The 13,642-nt window shown below is 43.2% G+C and overlaps 1 protein-coding gene across 1 annotated transcript in view; it reads left to right on the top strand.

Moving 5' to 3' along the window:
- The first annotated feature begins 213 nt into the window (after positions 1 to 213).
- Positions 214 to 13,642, top strand: part of COL8A2 (collagen type VIII alpha 2 chain) — a 142,812-nt gene continuing 129,383 nt past the window's right edge. The window contains exon 1 of the mRNA XM_053398866.1: positions 214 to 554. The gene's annotated coding sequence lies outside the window, so the exon portion shown is untranslated. The remainder of the gene's footprint in view (positions 555 to 13,642) is intronic.

Genomic DNA, 13,642 nt, shown 5'->3' with positions numbered 1-13,642 from the left:
GAGCTTATTTCCTCAGCTTTAAAAAAGAAAAAAAAGGGGGGGGAGAAGCTTATTATGACGATAACTTTATTTTTTTTGTTGTGGCTTAAATAACACACTCCCGCCTCCTGCGTCTGTGTAAAGGAAAAACAATTCAGAAGCTGGAAGCCACTCAAGAGAAAAGGAGGGGGAGAGAGAGAGAGAGATACTTAAAAAAAAAAAAATTCAACCAGCCAACCCAGCCCTCCTGAGCTGAATTCGCCCGTCCAAAAAAAGAAAAAAAGAAGGAGCTTGTGAAAAGCTGCTAGCTCCCTCCGCGCGCTCATTCGCAGCCCTGGCTGGCTGGCTGTGCCCGGTCCTCCTCGCTCATTCTTCTTCACCTCCTTCCTCCCTCCCTTCGCTCTAAGGTGCCTCTTGAAGCCCTCAGGAGCGGGGCAGCAGCTGCAGTTCCCATGGAGTAGCAGACTCTGCCCTCGAGAGCGACTTCGCAAGTGCCTGCCGGCCTCTCCTGCCCCCCACTTGCCAGCCTGAGAGAGCCTCCCCCCACATCTTCTCTCCACTCCCCCCACCCCAAGGTAAGGTGCCTCCTCTTTTCTCTCTGTCACATGTTGAATTTCGCGTGAGTTATCTGTATATATTTATTTCCTTCAGGGACCAGTGATTTTGCCTGGTTGCTCCACTCTGCTTTATGCACAGGCAACTTTATACTTTCTCCATCTCTCCTCTCCCCCCACTAAAATATGGTCTAATTTTAATACATAAATAAATCCAGAAGGTATTTTAAAACTCTTTATCTCACACTCATTTCCCCTTCTTTCTTTTCCCCCCAGTAAAATGCGTTGAGTTTGTTGCTGACTTTTTCCTCTCTTTTTCCTCTTTTTTTTTTGCTATTCCGCTAAGCCAGCTTTAAATATCTGGGGCATATTTATCTATTTTAACTAAGGGTGTGGGGTGTTCGTATGGTGTGTGTGTGTTTGTGTGTAGAAGCTGAATGTCCAAGGGGAGTCTCAAAATTCAACATGAATGTTGAGTTCTGATAGAGAGAAGTTGGCCGGTTGATAATTTTACCTGCATCCCAACAATTTTTGTTCTTGTGTTTTGCTGTTGATTTAAAAATTAAAAAGAGAAAATTGGAGCTGGTTACACTTTTTATAGTCTGATAGGCAAATCAAGTCAGGAAGTGCTTTGCTAAATTGAACTCTTCCAGTCCTAGGCAATGTCGATAATTTAATGCTAATAATAAATAATAAGCAGATTAGAGGGAGTTTGTTCATGACAAGCAGCTTTGCTGTAAGCAAATGTTTAATAAATCATAAGGCCAGCAAATTCCAGAGATTTTTTTTTTAGTACTTAAAAGCAACAACAACCCCTAACACTGGATCTGTCAACAAGTGGCTCTGACCAAAAAGGGCCACAATCCAGTGAGACAGTCTCCCCTGTAAGCACTATGTATGCAAATGAATAAATTTCCCTGGGGCTTATGCAGGAGAACTTCCCACTGAAGGATTATGCCCTGAAGTCTGCACTGCTGGCTGAAGTTTCTAGCATTTGGATGCTAACACAACAAACAAAACTGGAATCCCAGTTTCTTCTGCCAGCCTTCCTACACGACAAGTGTAACTTGTTTGAATCGGGTTATATGGTGTCAATTATATGGGGCTGTATGGAGTAAGGGTGTGTGAACTCTTCAGAGCTATGTGGGGTATTGGTTTTATAAAGGCATTCAAGAGGGGGTGGTCTTTGGTCTTTTTGGCTTCTTCTACTCTGGATTTTTATCTAGTGAGTCTGTGAGGAGCTGGGTAGAGTAAACTTACATGGGACAGGAGAAAGTTCCTTTTAATGTAACCAGGAAGGTTAGATTAATGTATTTTTGTTGAGTATATGGAAAATGGGTTGTAGATTTATGGACATGTCAGTGTGCTATGGAGCTGTGGTTTTTGTGGAATAAGGATTGTTCCTTAAAAATATGACATAATTTGCCAATCTGGGTTCCTGCCCTGTGTGGTGGTGTTGTACAATGAATGTTGAAAGGCTCAGGAGTTGTCTGCAGTGGCACACTTGGTTCATCTTGATTTGGTGGTGAATTTAACATCTTACCTTTTCCATTTGCATATGATTTGCTGCTTGGAATAGATGCAATTTCATAGCATTACTTAAATTTCTAAAATAGTTAAATGCCAGGGGATCAAGTCAACCTGAATATTGTTGCTTGTAGTTACTCCCTAATGAGAGAATTCAATTCTTTCTTTGCACATAAATTATTTTCCTTTATAAATACATCATGTATTTGAGACTTTGGCACTGATTCAAATTCAGCTGTATTTAATACAATCCTGGTTTGAAGAAAGGGGTTTCGATTGTTCCCTTTCAATCTACAGCAGAACAAAATGTGCAGAGTCAGGAAGCTGGCAATTCATTCATAGATGGGGGAATATCATCCACAGACAGAGCCAATCTTGCTACTAGGCCTTTTGTTGCCCAAATTCACATCACACACTTTTTTGTCTATTTCTCTGTACAAGAAAAGTGTGAAATAGTGCAATTTGAGGAGAGATGAATTCTTTCCCATTCCTCAAAATGCAGATTCCTGTTGTTAGCTTCTCAGGCACTTCAGTGGGATTGGCTACTCTCCTCTTCCCTCTCCATATTGTGGGCTGCTTCTTCCAGGGAAGTTTGCCAGAGCTGAACTGTCTTTGGGTATCTTCACATTAGCGCTTACTCTGCATCCAGGGTGCTTCTACTACTAACTGTTGAAGCTGCACATTCACCACAATCCATATTGATCCTGTAGTTTCTTGACAAATACTGCTTTTTGGTGTGTGTGTTTTTGAAACAAGCTTCAATCTGATTAGGAAGCTGAATGTGGAGTAAGCAGTAACGTGAACGTACCATGACAGTCGTTGTGCAGGGGCAGATGAGCACATGTACGCAGATGACAGCTTAAAGAATAAGGAGTTATGGGGTGGGGGTGGGTTACAGGGGCGTGGAAACTAAAAAGGTTGTGTGCGTTGGGTGAAGACATCTCTGCCCCCTCTCTGATGTGAACAGCTCCATGCAAATGTGGCTTGAATCGCAAACAGAGGGGATGACCTCACTGCATTTCAACCACTAGTATGAACATACCCTTTATTCTGAGAAAGTCAAAGACAGTTAATTGACATAAGAAGAGCCTCTCTGGGTCAGACTAAAGCCCCGTCTAACACAGCATCTTGTTTCCCACAGTGGCTAACCTGCTGAATTTGTCTAATCCCCATTTAAAGCCATCCTTGTTAATAGCAAAATCTTGTGGCACTGAATTCCACAGATAAACTATGCGCTCTGTGAAGAAGCACTAGCTCCATCAGTAAGACAGCTTTTAAAAGGTGAAAGGTATGTCATTGCTGGCTGATGAACTGCGCTGAAGTAGAGATTCCCACCGAGTGTTTTTATAAATGCATTTTTTTGTTCTGTTTACGCTATAAATACAGTTCTGGAGTGTAATTTCCTGAGCTTTCTACCAGAGGAAGTTATCAGAACTTAGAGAGGGAGAAATAGGGAGAGTGTGTGTGTGTGTGTGTGTGCGCGCGCAAGATAAATAAATGAACTATAGTCAGAAATCCAGTCCTCCTGTCTTGGGGTGATTCATGTATCACAATGCGGGGCCAGGAGTAACGAGAGCTACAAGAGGCTTGGGAGGCTGTGCTTGTATTGTGTAGACCAGATCCTGACACCTGGCTCCTTTTTCTTGCCTTTTGAAAGCATGAAACCATGGAACTCCACCTCCCTGCGAAATTTGGCAGCATTGGCAAAGAATGCAAGCATGTAAAACACTTCTAATTCAGGAATATTTACTGAATTCTAAATCACTGTCCTGAAGCAATACCCATTTTTTATGTATTTACAGAATTCCCAGGTAGGAACATTACTGGTTAGGCAGTTTTAGAAATATGGGCCTGAAAGTGCAACACTATGCGTGTCTTCTCAGAAGTAAGTCACATTGGGTGGTATTCAACTAAGTTTTATTCAGAGTAGACCCATTAAAGTCAATGGACTCAGTCATGTTTATTAATCGTAGTGGGTCTAACCTGGAGTAAAACTTAGCTGAATATCATCCATTGGGTTCAGTGGAACTTATTGACAAGAAGGTGCCTATAGAACTGTCAGACTTTAAAGCAGTTAGTAAGGTGACATTTCATTTTGTTGCCTTATCATTTGTCATCAAGACTTCAGCATGCCAGAAAACAATTCCAGTATTTACATTTTGGATTTTTGTAAAAAGAAGAAGAAAGTGGTCAGTTTGTGATGAATTTTATTTCATTTTTAGTTAAGTGACATGCTTGACTTCTAATGGCAGGTGTATTGTACATGTCTGTATGTGCACAGAGGTGTCCTGCTTCTTATTGTGACATATTGCTGGACTTTTTCCAGACACTGGGAAAAAGGAGTTACAGAGATGTATTCCGGCTACAAGCTGAGGAGGTTAGAAGGGAATATGATGGCTCTCCTTCCCAGGTTGCTAGATGTGTCAGAGGAATATAAGAAGCTGCTTTATACTATTCAGAATGTTGACCTATGTAGCTCAGTCTTATCTATACCTGATTGGCATCAGCTCTCCACATTTTGAGACAGGAGTCTTTTTCCAGACCTATCTGGAGATACCAGAGATTGAACCTGGAACCTTTTGGATGCAACATACGTTCTCTTCCAATGAGGAACAGCTCCTCCTCATCTCTCAAGGGGCCTTGTGTAGACTTACTGACCTCTCAAAGAATGTTCTCCAGAATTATAACTCTGTGTCTTTTCTTTTTTATTGTTGGATTTACCTCGCCTTTCCAGTTTGCGACTTGCAATCTCAACACTAGGAAAGTTTGGAATCTAGTAAATATTTCTCTGTTACGACCTTTTGCTACATTACATGGCAGATAGCCCCCTGTTTTTGGCACTCCTGAAGCATCAATAGCAAAACCATGTTGAGAACAGTGCCACATGGAATGTTACTGCAAGAAACTCCCGTCAGTTTGTGGGCTGGAATATTAACTGCCTTCTGTTTCTGTTTCTGGAGGGCAGCAAGAAAAAGAATACATTATCTTTACTTGAAAAGGCCCTTCTTTACAAAAGTAAAACCGAAAGACTCAGCATCAACCTTTTTTTAATGATTGAAAAGATGTATCAAGTACATTTTGAGAAGGATGTATATCTGCATACTAAAAATATAAAGTGATTTCATTTTTCTCATTTATATGGTGAATGTTATATTTCCACAGATAGAGGCTGTCCACTTGATTCCAAGGCTCAACTAGAATTTGAACCCAGAACCATGCTTCTCCTTCTTCCCTTGTTGAACTGACCATGATGTTTACCTCCTAGAATCTGATGTAGTGAATTACCCACAGTTGCCTGTGCTCAGTTTCTATGATTCAGGAACAGAAAAGAATAGAATTGTGCTACATCAGCCTCTGTGATTGGCAAGCACTATGACACCTTTGGATTAGCCAGGCCTGATATAAATTCTAGGGTCCTTCTCTTCTCTAGCTTAAAAGACAGAACAGAACCATTTTCCTCATGGGCATAGCCAGGATTTTTTTGGGGGGGCAGGACTTTGTTAGGGGGAGCAGGACTTTTGTTAGGGGAGGCAGAACCGATCTGATTGGTCAGTTAGTTAAGTATTTCTGTTGTTTTACTTGATCTAGGGGGCAGCTGCCCCCCTGGCTACGCCTATGATCTTCCTCCTGTACCCCATCCCTCAGCTCCAGCTCCTGACGTCTGGGGCTCTGGATGGGAAAAAACTAGTATGTCACTCATGGACCCAGTCTTACTTTAGTAGTTTTTGCTTCTTGGTACCTTTTTCCTTCACCCAAAAATACTGTTTAGTTTGAAAGATGAACAAATAGATGGCCTGATGGCCTCTGTGGGGAAGGGGCCTCCAAACCTACTGCTTGGAGTCTTTTCCTTTTCCCAATATATTGGTCCTGCAGTTCACATCTGCTAGTTTAGACAAGAGGGAGCACGCAGAGTTCCTCTCAGGTCACTGGCCCTTTTCATAGCCTGGACTGGCAAGTGACCCAAGCATTGAAAAGCTGGACAGGCCAGTAGAAAAAGAAAGGGGGAAGAAAAAGAAGAAGCAAACTCTAGCAAAGTGACAACTATTTGGCTGGCTTTTGATGGTTTTATTCTCATGGCTGATAAAGTGTATGGATCAATATAGGCGCCTACTTCTGAGCGCTTTGCTCGAGTAAATATTGACACCATTGACACCCCATCCCGAGACCCCTTTGCACATCAAAGAGAGGTGTAGAACTCTGGAGTGCCAATCATATATGATTTTTGTTATGGGTAAGATACTACTGAATGTGTGTGTGTGTGTGTGTGTGTGAGTGAGAGAGAGAGAGAGAGAGAGAGAGAGAGAGAGAGAATATGGAGTGGAAATAAGGCACTTGGTCCTCAGTAAAGAGTACCTAGCACTGTTTGTTTTTGATCATGCGAACAGAGCTCTGGTAAAACTAAAACAGTGACATGCCTTCTCTGGCTGGGCCAAGCAGGTCAAAGGAAAAATTTCACAAGACAGTGTGAAAAGACTGTGCAAAATATATGGGCTTTCTTCCTTCCTTTTTACACTTCCTTCCCAAGGAAGGAAGAAGGATTAGCATTGTCACCATGACAGTAGTCATAAAATCTGAATTGGGAGATGCCAGGGACAAGTTCATGCTCCCCCTAACAGTTTGGTCAGCAGCTTCTTTAGAACATGCATGAAGCTGCATTACTCAATCTTTCTAGCCACCTGGCCATGACTGGATTTTGTTAGGGGGCCTTACCATCGCCTGCTACTTGATCCTTTGAGCTGAAGACTTCAGGGCTTGAACTATGGAATGTTCTGCGTGCTGAATATGTACTTTAAAACTGCTATGCCCTTCTCTTCCCAGAAGAGCATGACACTCTTTTTCCCTGTTGCATGGGCTTTTTTGGGATGGTTTGAAGGTCCATTTTTGAGGAGAGGGCAAGGCTTAGCAGGCCATGGCTCCTTTCCTCAAACAGTGTGATGTCCTATTGCAGGGTAGGGAACTGAGAGCTGAATTTGGCCATTCAAGTCTCTCTGTGTTCCCCTTGGAACTCTCCTCAGGCTGCACATTGCACTGGCCCTCTGCACTATTCCATTAGTGCTTTTGCCTGCTTAGAGGGTGTTCTTGAACTCTGATAATAATACCTCTTGCTTGCCTGGATGGAGAGATGTGTGTCTAAAAACCACTGACTTTTATGTGTCTGGGATGCAGCCTACTGTACAGGTAATCCATTGCTCTGCTGCTTTAACCCAGATGCTGCTGTTCCACACCTCTTTGTGTTTGTGTTTGGCACTTGGAGAAGGTTAAACAGCACCTCTCAAAGGTCTGGATTTAACTCATCGTCCACTGCTTGCTGACCCTTATGCTAGCAACTGAGATTTCAGTGGTCTCAGCTTTTGAGAAGCTTGGAGTATAGGGCTTTACTTTTACCACCCCCTCCTTTTTTTTGCATTCCGTTTCTGAGAAAAATATTTTCCCGGGAAGCCTGTTGGAACTCTGTTGCTTTTCTTTTCAAAAAGCACCATCAAACTTGCATTCCGAGAGCTGTGAGGAGTTTTGTCAAGTTTTTCGGAAAAGAAGCATGATGCTTGAAGTATGGAATTTGTCACATTTTAAAGCAGACGGAAGGAGAAGCCCCGTTCCGTGTCGCACAGGTCCTGGCTGAGCAGAATGTCCTGGTCTGTTTTTTCTTTCAGTGAAAAAAAAGAGAGCTACTGTTATTCTTCTCTCTCTCAATCCCTGCGCTCCCTGCCACCATCTCTTTAAAACAAAACTTGAATATTTTGGATTATTAGTTTCCAGCCCTGTTGTGAACTGGACTACACATGGCTAGATTTCAGTAGGAAGAACTCAGTTTATCTGTACTTGAATGTCTTGCAGTTCTTTGCAGTGATTCATATATTCCATTCATGTGAAATTCAGTGTGAATGGATGCTGATGTGGTAGACTCTGCATGTGTATGAGTTTAGAGTAATAAAGTTCTAAATGTGCTGAAAGTTTATTCACAGTGGTGAACTCTAGGTGTTTTCTAGCCTCTGTGCTTTGGCATTGCTTCAGCATAGCAAGCCTGGTCGTGAGGTCCCTCTCCTTTCACACACTAACTGCATACACACTCTCTTTTGACAAATTTCCAAATTGTGAGGAGAGAACTTCAGCAGCTGTTGGCTTCTGATCTCTTAGCATAGTCTTTTGTCAGCATTTTGGCCTCCCCTCCTGAGGAATGCATGGCATTATGCTTAGGTGACCCCCACAGGTTCCAGAATATGCCCTTTGTGCAGTCCACATCTGGTGTCTTAGAGCCAGCCTTTAAAAGACCACAATTTCTGGTGTACCTTTATCTTCTTCCCTTTACTTCACCTTCTCAAGCCTGGTTCCAATGTCGTGCTAAGGCAAACCATGGCTTGGTGTCAGGACCACGCAGAGCTTGTCTGAGGCCTGAGGTGGGAGTCTTGTTAGAATAAAGCTATGAACTCAAACAAAAATGCAGCTGGTCCCTGGCGGGCTGGCTTAGCCCTCCAAAGCCCAGGGCAAGTGTACCTGACTGCTCCCCACCCTGCATAGCCTCAGTGTTAGAAACTGAGATATGAAAGCTAGGAGCTAAATGGCACCTTAAACCTAGGTCATGGGTGCAGCAACGAAATGTCCAGGCACACTTTTTTATAACAAGAATACAAAGGCATCTAAAATGTTATGTTCATTTTTCACGTGTTCTGGTCCTTCCCCTGCCCACCTCCCTAATATTCTTAAGAGGGTCTCTTCTCCAGTCTTCAGAGAGTAGCTGGAAGTGGGGAAGCAGAAAAACGTCCTCCTTTCCTTCCACTTCAGTTTTAATCTGAAATCTTAGGCGCAGTACTGCGCCCAGAGCTCAGAAACTGCTTGCGCTAATGAAATTCCCTGTCACAAAATGCACCTACTTTGCCTCTGTGTTCACCCAAAAGGGAATCGGTGCCCAACCTGGTGGTAACAATAAACAATGCAAGGAGGGAGCTGCAGCCCAGGATAGGAAAAGGGGTGGTAAGGAAACGCTTAGCTACTTTAAATGAATTCAGATCTCCAGGGCCTGATGAACTGCTCTCAAGGATACTAAAGGAGCTTGCAGATGTAATCTAAGAACCTTTATGTATAATCTTTGAGAATTCTTAGGAATTTCTGCAGGTGACAAGACTTCTCTCACTTTCCATGTATTCTGCTATTGTTAGATATCTTACCCACCTTTCACCAAGAGATCTCAGAGCAATTTTCTGCATTTCCTTAGTGATCTGCATGCATGGAGGCACTTGAATATGCATTTGTATGTGTCCAATTGTAAGTCCTTCCCCACCCCATAAAAGGTAATTGTAAGTCCTTCCCCACCCCATAAAAGGTAAAGGACCCTTGACAGTTAAGTCCAGACATGAATGACTCTGGAGTTGCGGCGCTCATCTCGCTTTACTGGCCGAGGGAGCCAATGTTTGTCTGCAGACAGTTTTTCTGGATCACGTGGCCAGCATGACTAAGCCGCTTCTGGAGAAACCAGAGCAGTGCCCAGAAACACCGTTTACCTTCCCACCAGAGTGGTACCTATTTATCTACTTGCACTTTGGCGTGCTTTCCCCACCCCATATCCAAGCCTAATTCAAGAGTGTGAAGAGGCAACAAGAGGAACTCTCACAGTCCCAGCAGTTCCCTTTCATGTGTATCTGAGTTTGTGTAATGCTGGCTTCTTATCACGAGATGAACTTCATGCCTTACATTCTAAGTCTTCAGTGCAAAACTATCCCTGTGTTCAACCCTTTCTAGTAATCCCTGTTTTCTTGGGTCATATGCGTGCTGCATTTTACATTTCTTGCCAATGCTGCAGTACTTTATACCCCCAATATTATTAATATAGTGCTATCTATGTACATGGCATTAAGTATGAGGACAGGCCCTGCCCTGAGGGATTTACAGTTTATAAATTTACAAAGGCAGATGATACAGGACAGGGGGAAGGAAACTGAGACGGGGTAAAAATGGGAAGAATATGCAGATCTTTCAATTACATGTATTAAGGCTTGGCTACGGTTTGGAATGAGGACTAGGAGGTTGTGCCAAAGGGAGAGAGATAAATGTCCCTCTTTGAAACTTTTAACAATTGGGATGTCTTTGACTATGTGTGTGTCCAATTTCAACTTTCAGAATGATGTGGAAGTACTTTGATACCCACATGAAATTCAAGCAACTTTATGTTTATTGTTGCACAAACTGTCACAGGATCAAGCACAACAAACATATTTTCAACAAAATGTTACTGCAGATTAATTCTCTTCAAGGTTTGACTTGACCTGTGATGGGAAATAGTATGGCTAAGTTTTGCTGGGAAGTCTGTCAGTATAGATCTATGTAACTTTAGACGAGGTTTGCCAAGGGAGAAAAACAGAAGAGCCCACTCTGCTCCTGTGCCTGTTACAGAGCTTTGAGATACAGAAATCAGCCAATGTAAGGGAGCTTTTCATGGCATTGAGATCATCTGCTCTTTGCTCCAGATCAAACAGCTGCTAAAGGGGCATTTATAGGAACTGGCTAAATAAATTACAGCTCTGGTTTTGACTGAAAGATGAGAGTGAGGTATTCGTAGTTCTTCTTGCTGCAGGGTTTTAAATCCTTGTTTGCAAAATTCCAATTTTAAAAGGCGATAGTTCTCTCTCTCTCTCTCTCTCTCTCTCTCTCTCTCTCTCTCTCTCTCTCTCCACATCCACACACCCACACCCCACTTTACAAATGTTCGCTATGCAAAAATTAACTTATCCAGACATGAGGAATAATGTACCCAAACCTTGCAATGCTGACTACAGATTCATATATCTGAAGAGAGAGCATTTTTACTACCTTGTTTGCTTTTTACTGGTTGGCTGAGGAATGGAAGAAGAAGAAGAAGAAGAGTTTGGATTTGATATCCCGCTTTATCACTCCCCTTCAGGAGTCTCAAAGCGGCTAACATTCTCCTTTCCCTTCCTCCCCCACAACAAACACTCTGTGAGGTGAGTGGGGCTGAGAGACTTCAGAGAAGTGTGACTGGCCCAAGGTCACCCAGCAGCTGCATGTGGAGGAGCGGAGACGCGAACCCAGTTCCCCAGATTACGAGACTACTGCTCTTAACCACTACACCACACTGGCTCCAGTGTGGAGGGAGGAGGAAAAGTGATTGGACAAATTAGAGAGCATTTTTTCTGGATTTTTGGAGTCAGAAATCTGTGGCCGGGAACGCATTAGAAAATTTCACATAGGAATTAATGGAAATTAATGATTCCTTTTGCACATGCTTGGCTAACAAACCATTTCCAAGGAACGCATTGTGTTCAGTAAGCAGGACCTGCGTATATATATTGTACAAGGAACTTAGGAAGCTGCTTTACACTGAGTCAGGCCACTGGTTCATTAAGCTCAGTATTATCTACACACTGATTGGTAGTGTTTTAGGCACAGGTTTTTTTCAGCCCTACAGGGAGATGCTGGAGATCAAACCTGGGATCTTTTGCATGCAAGATAGTTGCTTCACCACTGAACTATGGCCCTTCCCCTTCCATTTTGGCCTACAATGCCTGCAATTCCTGACCATATTGGTCCATATTGTCTGGGACTGTTGAAGGTTGTAAAATGCTGGAGAGCACTAAGCTGGGGAAAGCTGAAATAGACTGTTACAGGAGCTGAAATGTTGGAGAATTTCTATGACTGATCACAGTGGCTGATCGCAGAGTGCAAGACCGACGGTGCGCTCTCTCTCTCTCTCTCTCTGTCTCTCTCTCTCTCTCACACACACACACACACACAGAGAGAGAGAGAGACAGAGAGAGAGAGAGAGAGAGAGAGTTTGCTGCCCACAAGTCCTATTGATGCAGCCACCACTCCTGTCACACAAAGTTTTTGCCATTGAGTTGACGAATGCAGGTGCCAGCTGGTGGTACCTAGGGATCAGCTCTGTATGGTGGCTTCTAGTTGCCAATCTGTATTGTGGCATTAATTATTTTAAGCTCATGGCAATGTCAGAGTGAAACCATAACTTGTCTGTGGAAGGTACATCCTATTTTAAAATGTACAAAAGATAGATCAGATTCAATTGCATGTGCCACCAGATGGCACCGTTATCTTCCAAATTCTTGTGCTGCTTCTTATTACAAAAGCTCTATTCTTGCTGTGCTTTGTTTAGATCTGGAATAGGGAACCTGTGGCCCTCCAGATGTTGTTGGGGTCCAGATCCCATCAGCTCCAGCCAGCATGGCCCAGTGGTATAAGAGAGAATAGGAGCTGCATAGTCCAACATGTGAAAAGCTGCAGGTTCTCCATTCCTGGTTTAGACAATGAACATACAAAGGAAACTGGCAGTAGTCTTAGATAAAATGGTCTCAGGACATCTTGCTGGTGTGACCACAGATCAGACCTCTGGATGATTCAAAGTGTGTTCTCTACTGCTGGGCTATGTCCCACTCCCTGTATCAGTGGTACCTCCGGTTATGCACTTAATTCATTCTGGAGGTCCATTCTTTAGCCAAAACCGCTCGTAACATGAGGTGTGCTTTTGCTAATGGCACCTCCTCCTGCTGCTGCTGGCGCGTGACTTCCGCTTGCATCCCGGGGCAAAGTTTGCAACAAGGGGCATCTCCGGGTTAGCGGAGCTCAGAACTCACAGCATTCACATGGAGGATGTACGTAACACGAGGTTCCACTGTATGTGATAATAAGAGGCCAAGAATTTTAAGAGTTTTACACAGGAGATAAAAAGTGTCATTTGTTTTCAGGATTTGCAAAATGCCTGTTTATTGTATTTATCTTGGAAGGTTGATTAGACATTCACTTTTTAAACCTCGCTTTCTTTTCCCTCTGTATTTGGAACCCATTGCATGTTTTTAAAATTCCAGAATATTTGATAAGTCGCTAAATCATTTGTTTGACAACTGCTAGATGTTTATAGGCCTTGGGTGTCCCATAAACTTCCATTTAGAAGGGTGAGGAACATAAGATGCTGCCTTTTACTAAGTCAGATCATTGGTCCATCTAGCTCGGTGTTTTTCCCAGCATTTTCTGGAAATGTCAGGAAGGTGGTGTTACACCCGCGACTTACCTGCTTGCAAATCATGTGCACAACCACTGAGCAACAATCCTTCTCTTGTTGTGTCTCAGGATTGGCACAGTTTCTTTTAATGAAGTCACCCCTACCTGACAAATAGGCTACAAGGTGAGAGTTTCAGTGAATGGATGAGAGCAAGATCATATATACAAATAGGAAGCTCATTCTCTGAGTGTCCATCCTTATGTAGCAAAAAAGGCACCATCCATGCACAAGTGGGAGGTGTCAGCAGGCTTAGGGAACTCCAGGGTTTGCAGAGGGAGGGAAGAAGCTCCAAAACAGCCCAATGAAGACTGTGCATGCTCAGTGAGTGTGGAATTGTTGCTGTTGGAGACTAAGAATGGAAACCAAGGAGGAAGAGGGCAGGTAGTGGAATGGCACTGCTGCCTGGAACCCTGAACTGGAGCATGCCACCACAAAGCACCATTTTCTTGCAGGTCCTACTTATAAACCCTTTAGGATAAACAGTGATGAACTTCTGCAAACTGTGAGTAGTTCAGCTTTCTGGTTGCATGGCATCAGTGCATATTTCATGAACAGAGCA

Source organism: Podarcis raffonei, chromosome 8 (assembly GCF_027172205.1).
Source record: "Podarcis raffonei isolate rPodRaf1 chromosome 8, rPodRaf1.pri, whole genome shotgun sequence".
NCBI lineage: Eukaryota > Metazoa > Chordata > Lepidosauria > Squamata > Lacertidae > Podarcis > Podarcis raffonei.
The sequence above is the reverse complement of the archived record's forward strand: the minus strand, read 5'-3'. Positions and strand labels throughout refer to the sequence as shown.